The 10,193-nt window shown below is 43.9% G+C and overlaps 1 protein-coding gene across 1 annotated transcript in view; it reads left to right on the top strand.

Moving 5' to 3' along the window:
* Nucleotides 1-217: 217 nt before the first annotated feature.
* LOC118378866 (TLC domain-containing protein 4-B-like) overlaps nucleotides 218-10,193 on the top strand; it is a 43,170-nt gene continuing 33,194 nt past the window's right edge. The window contains exon 1 of the mRNA XM_052499236.1: nucleotides 218-472. The gene's annotated coding sequence lies outside the window, so the exon portion shown is untranslated. The remainder of the gene's footprint in view (nucleotides 473-10,193) is intronic.

The raw sequence follows: 10,193 nt of genomic DNA, 5'->3' as shown, positions 1-10,193 counted from the left end.
GGAATTGCCTACCCTAGTCTAACCCACCTGGTAGGCCATACCCCCCCAAGGGAGTTAAATTGATATTAGCAAATTCACATATATTTCATGAACGCGTGTGTGTGTTGGGAAGGAGGGGCTGTATGTGAATAGGCCTATCTCTTTAAGAATGTAGCTGTAGTTCGATCCCCAAATGATCGAAGTGCCCTGCCCTACTGTAACCTCCCCATCACTTCCATAAGCGAGCGTCAGTTTCGCTGCATCCCACACCGCTGTCAATTTGCGCGTTATGTGGGGTGGATTTATCATTCTGTGCAATGCAGTTTAGAACTACGGTTCCAATTTGCCCGGTAAAATCGGACTTGTAGGCTCCGGGAGAGCTATATTAAAAGTACTAAACATAACATGGCATCGGACAGAATTTGCCATGCCTTCGCACCATCACAAACCAGTTGAGTTCCGAACAGAGATCTACACGGAAGCCTGAAGAAAGGTAAATCTGACTGTTCATGTGTGTCTCTTAGGCTGTTCGTTTATGATTTTGAACCATACGCTATGTTACAATTACAATTACAGTGAAGGAAATGCCGTTCGTGCAATGCAACGTGAGCTGGTTCGTGAACGTTGTTAGTTATATTGGTTGAAAATATCCGAATGAAAAAGGAGTAATACATTGACTGAATTATCTTTGATTGTAAACGCATCTACCACGATATAACTGCATCGTTTTAATGTTACGCTACATTACATATACTGTATATATGTATATATACACATGCGCAGGATTTATTGTTCCATTTGTTGGCTACACATTTGCAGTATAGGCCTACAATATTTGTTTTTCTTCATTTAACCTTTATTTAACTAGGCAAGTCAGTTCGGAACAAATTATTATATACAATGACTGCCTACACCGAAGCTGGACCAATTGTGTGCCGCCCTGTGGGACTCTCAATCACAGCCGGTTGTGATACAGCATGGAGTAGAACCAGGGTGTCTGCAGTGACTCCTCTAACACGGAAATGCAGAGCCTTAGACCTCTACGCCAGTCGGGAGCCATAAAGAGAAAACATTTAAGTACATATAACAATTAGGTAAATGAACAAAACAAAGACATTGATTAAACCAGCTCGGAGAGTTCCTTCACAACGGAGTGTGCCCGTTTATGACAGCGACTGGTGCTTCTAACAACCCACTGGAGCTATATGATTTGATGATGGGGATGCCAGATCATGCAGTTGGTTTGCTGATGTTGTCCTCAGCCTCCCAGCATCCTTCCTGTAATGCCAGGTTGGGTGATGCATGCAAGCAAAACCCCAAACCCAGATTGATTCCAGTCCTCCAGGGTCTGATTGGTGTCACTGTTTTGCCCCAGCTAACACACCTGACTCCATTAATCACCTAATCATGATCTTCAGTTTGAATGCAATTTGATTAATCGGCTGTGTTTTGCCGTATGTTTAATGCTTTTTGACTTGTCCCCAAATCAATATAGTTGGTTAAGAGTTAGTTTTGATTTTATAATCTGGTCTGATCGCTTCTGGTGTGGGTGGACAAAATCAACATGCGGGCGCATGCTTGCATTGCAAATTATTAGAATTTATTTTTTATTTACACACACATGTTATTCAGTCAGCTAACATGCTGACCAGACCGCACATGTGCCTGCATTGACTTTGTCCCCCCCCACACCAGACATGATCAGGACATGCATGTTGAAATATCAAAACAAACTCTGAACCAATTATATACATTTATTTTTGGACAGGTCGAAATGCATTCAACATTTATGGCAATTTAGCTAGCTGGCTTGCTGTTGCTGTCTAATTTATCCTGGGATAAAAACATTGAGTTGTTATTTTACCTGAAATGCACAAGGTCCTCTACTCTGACTATTAATCCACAGATAAAACGGTAAACTGAATTTGTTACTCGTCATCTCTCCTCCTTCCTTCAGGCTCCTTTTTCTTCTTTGGACTTGATATGGGGTTAGCTGCATTACTACAACCGAGTGGAGTGTGGACCTCAGTTCATCTATCAATCACCCACGTGGGTATATGCTCCTAAAAACCAATGAGGAGATTTGAGAGGCAGGGCTTGCAGTGCATTGAGCTTCACAAATAGAACCAAGTTCTATTTTAAGTGACATGAGCAGTGTGCTCATCATGTAAAACAGAACTTGCTTCTATTTGTGACGCTTGATGCGCTGCAAGTCCCGCCTCTTCCATCTCCTCATTGGTTTTTAGGAGTATATACCCACGTGGGTGATTGAAAGATGAACTGAGGTCCACTCTCCAGTCCAGTTGGTAGTGGTAATACACCTTAAAGTTGGTTGCCGAACAGCCATCTAGCAAGCTAAATTGCCATAAATGTTTAATGCTTTTCAAGTTGGTTCAGAGAGCACGCCCCCATTGTCATCGACGGGGCTGCAGTGGAGCAGGTTGAGAGCTTCAAGTTCCTTAGTGTCCACATCACCAACAAACTAACATGGTCCAAGCGCACCAAGACAGTCGTGAAGAGGGCACGACAAGACCTATTCCCCCTCAGGAGACTGAAAAGATTTGGCATGGGTCCTCAGATCCTCAAAAGGTTCTACAGATGCACCATAGAGAACATCCTTACTGCTTGCATCACTGCCCGGTATGGCAACTGCTTGGCCTCCGACTGCTTGGCATTACAGAGGGTAGTGCAAATGGCCCAGTACATCACTGGGACCGGACTTCCTGCCATCCAGGACCTCTATACCAGGCGGTGTCAGAGGAACACCCTAAAAATTGTCAAAGACTCCAGCCACCCTAGTCATAGACTGTTCTCTCTGCTACCGCACGTCAAGCGGTACTGGTGGAGGCCCAAGTCTAGGTCCAAGAGGCTTTTAAACAGCTTCTAACCCCAATCCATAAGATCCCGAACACCTAATCAAATGGCCTCCCAGACTATTTGCATTGCCCCCCCTCCCTCTTTTACACCACTGATAGTCTCTGTTGTTATCATCTATGCATAGTCACTGTAACTCTACCTACATGTACATATTACCTCAACTAGCCGTTGCCCCCGCACATTGACTCTATACCGGTACCCCCCTATATATAGCCTCCACATTGACTCAGTATCGGTACCCCCCTGTATATAGTCTCGCTATTGTTATTTTACTGCTGCGTGGATCTTGCATGGAGCCCCAGACCGAGGATGATTGACCGTCATCTTGAACTTCTTCCATTTTCTAATAATTGCAGCAACAGTTGTTGCCTTTTCACCAAGCTGCTTGCCTATAGTCCTGTAGCCCATCCCAGCCGTGTGCAGGTCTACAATTTTATCCCTGATGTCCTTACACAGCTCTCTGGTCTTGGCCATTGTGTAGAGGTTGGTGTCTGTTTGATTGAGTGTGGACATTTGTCTTTTATACAGGTAACGAGTTCAAACAGGTGCAGTTAATACATGTAATGAGTGGAGAACAGGAGGGCTCCTTAAAGAAAAATTAACAGGTCTGTGAGAGCTGGAAATCTTACTGGTTGGTAGGTGATCCATTTTTAAAAAATGTACCTTTATAAGGCAAGTCAGTGAAGAAAAAAATATTATTTTCAATGATGGCCTAGAAACAGTGGGTTTAACTGCCTGTTCAGGGGCAGAACGACAGATTTGTACCTTGTCAGCTCGGGGATTTGAACTTGCAACCTTCCGGTTACTAGTCCAACGCTCTAACCACTAGGCTACCCTGCCGCCCCAACTTATGTCATGCAATAAAATGCAAATTAATTACTTAAAAATCATACAATGTGATTTTCTGGAGTTTTGTTTTAGATTCCGTCTCTCACAGTTGAAGTGTACCTATGATAAAAATTACAGACCTCTACATGCTTTATAAGTAGAAAAACCTGCAAAATCGGCAGTGTATCAAATACTTGTTCTCCCCACTGGAGATACACAGTATAGATATGTTTTTACTGCATTGTTGGTTAGGGGCTCATAAGTAAGCATTTCACTGTAAGGTCTACTCCTGTTACAGTGAGGGAAGAAAGTATTTGATCCCATTTAACATTACATTTAAGTCATTTAGCAGACGCTCTTATCCAGAGCGACTTACAAATTGGTGCATACACCTTATGACATCCAGTGGAACAGCCACTTTACAATAGTGCATCTAAATCTTTTTTAGGGGGGGGGGGGTGAGAAGGATTACTTACCCTATCCTAGGTATTCCTTGAAGAGGTGGGGTTTCAGGTGTCTCCGGAAGGTGGTGATTGACTCCGCTGTCCTGGCGTCGTGAGGGAGTTTGTTCCACCATTGGGGGGCCAGAGCAGCGAACAGTTTTGACTGGGCTGAGCGGGAACTGTACTTCCTCAGTGGTAGGGAGGCGAGCAGGCCAGAGGTGGATGAACGCAGTGCCCTTGTTTGGGTGTAGGGCCTGATCAGAGCCTGGAGGTACTGAGGTGCCGTTCCCCTCACAGCTCCGTAGGCAAGCACCATGGTCTTGTAGCGGATGCGAGCTTCAACTGGAAGCCAGTGGAGAGAGCGGAGGAGCGGGGTGACGTGAGAGAACTTGGGAAGGTTGAACACCAGCTGATTTTGTACGTTTGTCCAGTTGTACGTTTGTCCACTGACAAAGAAATGATCAGTCTATAATTTTAATGGAAGGTTTATTTGAACAGTGAGAGACAGAATAACAACAAAAAAGTCCAGAAAAACGCATGTCAACATTTTTTATACATTTATTTGCATTTTAATGAGGGAAGTAAAGCCTCTGCAAAACATGACTGTGTGGCAAAACCCTTGTTGGCAATCACAGAGGTCAGACGTTTCTTGTCATTGGCCACCAGGTTTGCACACATCTCAGGAGGGATTTTGTCCCACTCCTCTTTGCAAATCTTCGCCATTAAGGTTTTGAGGCTGACGTTTGGCAACTCGAACCTTCAGCTACCTCCACAGATTTTCTATGGGATTATGTTCTGGAGACTGGCTAGGCCACTCCAGGACCTTAAAGTGCTTCTTCTTGAGCCACTCTTTTGTTTCCATGGCCGTGTGTTTTGGGTCGTTGTCATGCTGGAATACCCACCCATGAGCTATTTTCAATGCCCTGGCTGAGGGAAGTAGGTTCTCACCCAAGAATTGACGGTACATGGCCCCGTCCATCGTCCCTTTGATGCGGTGAAGTTGTCCTGCCCACTTAGCAGAAAAACACCCCCAAAGCATAATGTTTCCACCTCCATGTTTGACGGTGGGGATGGTGTTCTTGGGGTCATAGGCAGCATTCCTCCTCCTCCAAACACGGCCAGGTGAGTTGATGCCACAGAACTCCATTTTGGTCTCATCTGACCAGTTGTCCTCTGAATCACCCAGTTGTCCTCTGAATCATTCAGATGTTCATTGGCAAACTTCAGACGGGTATGTATATGTGCTTTCTTGAGCAGGGGGACCTTGCGGGCGCTGCAGGATTTCAGTCCTTCACGGCATAGTGTGTTACCAATTGTTTTCTTGGTGACGATGATCCCAGCTGCCTTGATCATTGACAAGATTATCCCGTGTAGTTCTGGGCTGATTCCTCACCGTTCTCATGATCATTGCAACTCCACGAGGTGAGATCTTGCATGGAGCCCCAGGCCGAGGGAGATTTTCAGTTCTTTTGTGTTTCTTCTATTTGAGAATAATCGCGAATAATCGCAACAACTGTTGTCACCTTCTCACCAAGCTGCTTGGCGATGGTCTTGTAGCCCATTCCAGCATTGTGTAGGTCTACAATCTTGTCCCTGACATCCTTGGAGAGCTCTTTGGTCTTGGCCATGGTGGAGAGTTTGGAATCTGATTGATTGATGGCTTCTGTGGACAGGTGTCTTTTATACAGGTAACAAACTGAGATTAGGAGCACTCCCTTTAAGAGTGTGCTCCTAATCTCAGCTCGTTACCTGTATAAAAGACACCTGGGAGCCAGAAATCTTTCTGATTGAGAGGGGATCAAATACTTATTTCCCTCATTAAAATGCAAATAAATGTATAACATTTTTGACATGCGTTTTTCTAATTTTTTTGTTGTTATTCTGTCTCTCACTGTTCAAATAAACCCACCATTAAAATTCGGCGCATGTGACTAATAAAATTTGATTTGAAGATCATGCAGTCTACGAATATTAGAAGGGATAGGGATGATCTACCTCTCGTTGGCGAGCTGCATCTCCCACACTGTGTGCATAGTTGTCATCTGACATGTAATATCATACTCTGTGACATGCATAAACGTTTGATAGGCTGAAGGACGCATCAATTCAGGCACATCAGATTAGAGGTATTTTCTGAATAAAGCAGAAAAAAACGAGTAAAATATGTTAGTGAACCGGCGATGAGGAGTAAAATACGTTAGTGAACCGGTGATGAGGAGTAAAATACGTTAGTGAACCGGTGATGAGGAGTAAAATACATTAGTGAACCGGCGATGAGGAGTAAAATATGTCAGTGAACCGGTGATGAGGAGTAAAATATGTTAGTGAACCGGCGATGAGGAGTAAAATATGTTAGTGAACCGGCGATGAGGAGTAAAATATGTTAGTGAACCGGTGATGAGGAGTAAAATATGTCAGTGAACCGGCGTTGAGGAGTAAAATACGTTAGTGAACCGGTGATGAGGAGTAAAATACGTTAGTGAACCGGCGTTGAGGAGTAAAATATGTTAGTGAACCGGCGATGAGGAGTAAAATATGTTAGTGAACCGGTGATGAGGAGTAAAATATGTTAGTGAACCGGCGATGAGGAGTAAAATATGTTAGTGAACCGGTGATGAGGAGTAAAATACATTAGTGAACCGGCGATGAGGAGTAAAATATGTTAGTGAACCGGTGATGAGGAGTAAAATATGTTGGTGAACCGGCGATGAGGAGTAAAATATGTTAGTGAACCGGTGATGAGGAGTAAAATACATTAGTGAACCGGCGATGAGGAGTAAAATATGTTAGTGAACCGGTGATGAGGAGTAAAATACGTTAGTGAACCGGTGATGAGGAGTAAAATACGTTAGTGAACCGGCGTTGAGGAGTAAAATATGTTAGTGAACCGGCGATGAGGAGTAAAATACGTTAGTGAACCGGCGATGAGGAGTAAAATACGTTAGTGAACCGGCGTTGAGGAGTAAAATATGTTAGTGAACCGGTGATGAGGAGTAAAATACATTAGTGAACCGGCGATGAGGAGTAAAATATGTTAGTGAACCGGTGATGAGGAGTAAAATACATTAGTGAACCGGCGATGAGGAGTAAAATACGTTAGTGAACCGGTGATGAGGAGTAAAATACATTAGTGAACCGGCGATGAGGAGTAAAATACATTAGTGAACCGGCGATGAGGAGTAAAATATGTCAGTGAACCGGCGATGAGGAGTAAAATATGTCAGTGAACCGGCGATGAGGAGTAAAATACTTTAGTGAACCGGCGATTCAGAATGTTTTGAATTGGTTTCTTACAGATGCATGGCCACATTTGGATTGGTTTGGGTTCCCGCGGAGGGGGAACGTCTAATGTTGTGCAATGATGCATCAAACTCATTTTGCTTACTGGCGGAAGTCATTCATTGTCAATCGTTGGAAAATGCCACACTAGGCTGCTGTGCGCTCTGTGTACTGCATGCATTAACGTGTGTTATTGCAATCTAGAGCCATAATTGTTATGCTTAATTCTATGTAAAAAAAAGGTTATTTTTATGCATATCTAATTATACCTCTTGAGCTGTCTATCCTCCTAAATTTTTTTTTAAGGAAAGGAAATATGCTTCTCTGCATCTCTGAGTCTTATTCAGTGCACTTAGTAATTGCTTGCGTGCTTGCTTTTCTAAAGTCTACCAAACTTGCCAGCAGACATGCCAGCTAAGATAGAGCAGCTAGCTTGTCTAACTAACTTGATTGATGGCATTAAATGGCTTGGTGGCTAGCTATGAGGTAGCTTTAGCTAGCCCAGATTGGGAACCTAACTTCATAATTTACATTTTTAATTTGACCTTTATTTCGCCAGGTAGGCCAGTTGAGAACAGGTTCTCATTTACAACTGCGACCTGGCCAAGATAAAGCAAAGCAGTTTGACACATACAACAACACAGAGTTACACATGGAATAAACAAACATGCAGTCAATAATGATATAAAAAAAGAAATCTATATACATTGAGTACAAATTAGGTAAGATAAGGGAGGTAAGGCAATAAATAGGCCATGATGGCGAAGTAATTACAATATAGCAATTAGACACAGGAATGGTAGATGTGCAGAAGATGACTGTGCAAGTAGAGATACTGGAGTGCAAAGGAGCAAGATAAATAAATAAATACAGTATGGGGATGAGGTAGTTGGATGGGCTGTTTTACAAATGGGCTATGTACACGTGCAGTGCTCTGTGAGCTGCTCTGACAGCTGGTTCTTAAAGCTAGTGAGGGAGATATGGGTTTCCAGCTTCAGTGATTTTTGCAGTTCGTTCCAGTCATTGGCAGCAGAGAACTGGAAGGAAAGGAGGATAAATTTCTCCAAAGGAGAAATTGGCTTTGGGGGTGACCAGTGAGATACACCTTCTGGAGTGCCTGCTACGGGTGGGTGCTGCTATGGTGACCAGTGAGCTGAGATAAGGCGGGGCTTTACCTAGCAGAGACTTGTAGATGACCTGGAGCCAGTGGGTTTGGCGACAAATTTTAAGCTATGGCCAGCTAACGAGAGCATACAGGTTGCAGTGGTGGGTAATATATGGGGCTTTGGTGACAAAACAGATGGCACTGTGATAGACTGCATCCAATTTGTTGAGTAGATTTGTTGAGTAGAGTGTTGGAGGCTATTTTATAGATGACATCACCGAAGTCGAGGATCCGTAGGATGGTCAGTTTTACGAGGGTATGTTTGGCAGCATGAGTGGAGGATGCTTTGTTGCGAAATAGGAAGCCGATTCTAGATTTAATTTTGGATTGGAGATGCATAATGTGAGTCTGGAAGGAGAGTTTACAGTCTAACCAGACACCTCGGTATTTGTAGTTGTCCACATATTGTAAGTCAGAACCGTCCAGAGTAGTGATGCTGGTGCGGGCAGCAATCGGTTGAAGAGCATGCACTTAATTTGACTTGCATTTAAGAGCAGTTTGTGGCCACGGAAGAATAGCTGTATGGCATTGAAGCTCGTCTGCAGGTTCGTAAACACAGTGTACCAATAAATTAGGTTGCTTGTAGTATTACAGAGAAGCAACAACAAATAAATACACACACACACACACACACACACACACACACACACACACACACACACACACACACACACACACACACACACACACACACACACACACACACACACACACACACACACACACACACACACACACACACACACACACTAACTCTCCCAGGATGACCCAACATGTTTTCAAAGACTCCAGCCACCCAAGTCATAACCTGTTCTCTCTGCTACTGCACGGCAAGCGGTACCAAGTCTGGAACCAACAGGACCCTGAACAGCTTCTAACCCCCAAGTCATAAACTGTTCTCTCTGCTACTGCACGGCAAGCGGTACCAAGTCTGGAACCAACAGGACCCTGAACAGCTTCTAACCCCCAAGTCATAAACTGTTCTCTCTGCTACTGCACGGCAAGCGGTACCAAGTCTGGAACCAACAGGACCCTGAACAGCTTCTAACCCCCAAGTCATAAGACTGATAAATAGTCAGTCCAGGGAGCTTTTTGGTTAACTATTTGACTATCTGCATAGACCCCTTTTGCCCTAGCTTTTTTTTGCATCATCACCTATGCTTCTGCTACTATATATAAAGTACCACAGTATGAGTCACATTACCCATAAAACATAGCGAAATGGTTCCAATCATTTTCTACCATTCATTTTTCCCATAGGGGATTTTAGAAACACTTAAAATAAAATATCTTTCATGTAGGCTTACCCTGGTGTGAGGTTTTGATAACTGTAAATCTATCTAGGACAAGGTGATTCCGCTGTATTTATCCCCCAAAATGAAATGCTAATTAGCTGCTAATGTGGCTATCATAAAGAATGCCATGATGATCTGGACTAGACTGCCGAATCGAGGAAAATGTAAGAATCTATGGATTCATCAGCCTCCTGGGTGGCACAGTGCTCTAAGGTACTGCATCACAGTGCTAGCTGTGCCACCAGAGATTCTGGGTTCGAGCCCAGGCTCTGTCGCAGCCGTCCGCGACCGGGGGGTCCCATGGGGTCGCAGCCGTCCGCGACCGGG

This window comes from Oncorhynchus keta, chromosome 4 (assembly GCF_023373465.1).
Source record: "Oncorhynchus keta strain PuntledgeMale-10-30-2019 chromosome 4, Oket_V2, whole genome shotgun sequence".
Lineage (NCBI taxonomy): Eukaryota > Metazoa > Chordata > Actinopteri > Salmoniformes > Salmonidae > Oncorhynchus > Oncorhynchus keta.
Note: the sequence above shows the minus strand (reverse complement) of the source record. Positions and strands in the feature narration are given on the sequence as shown.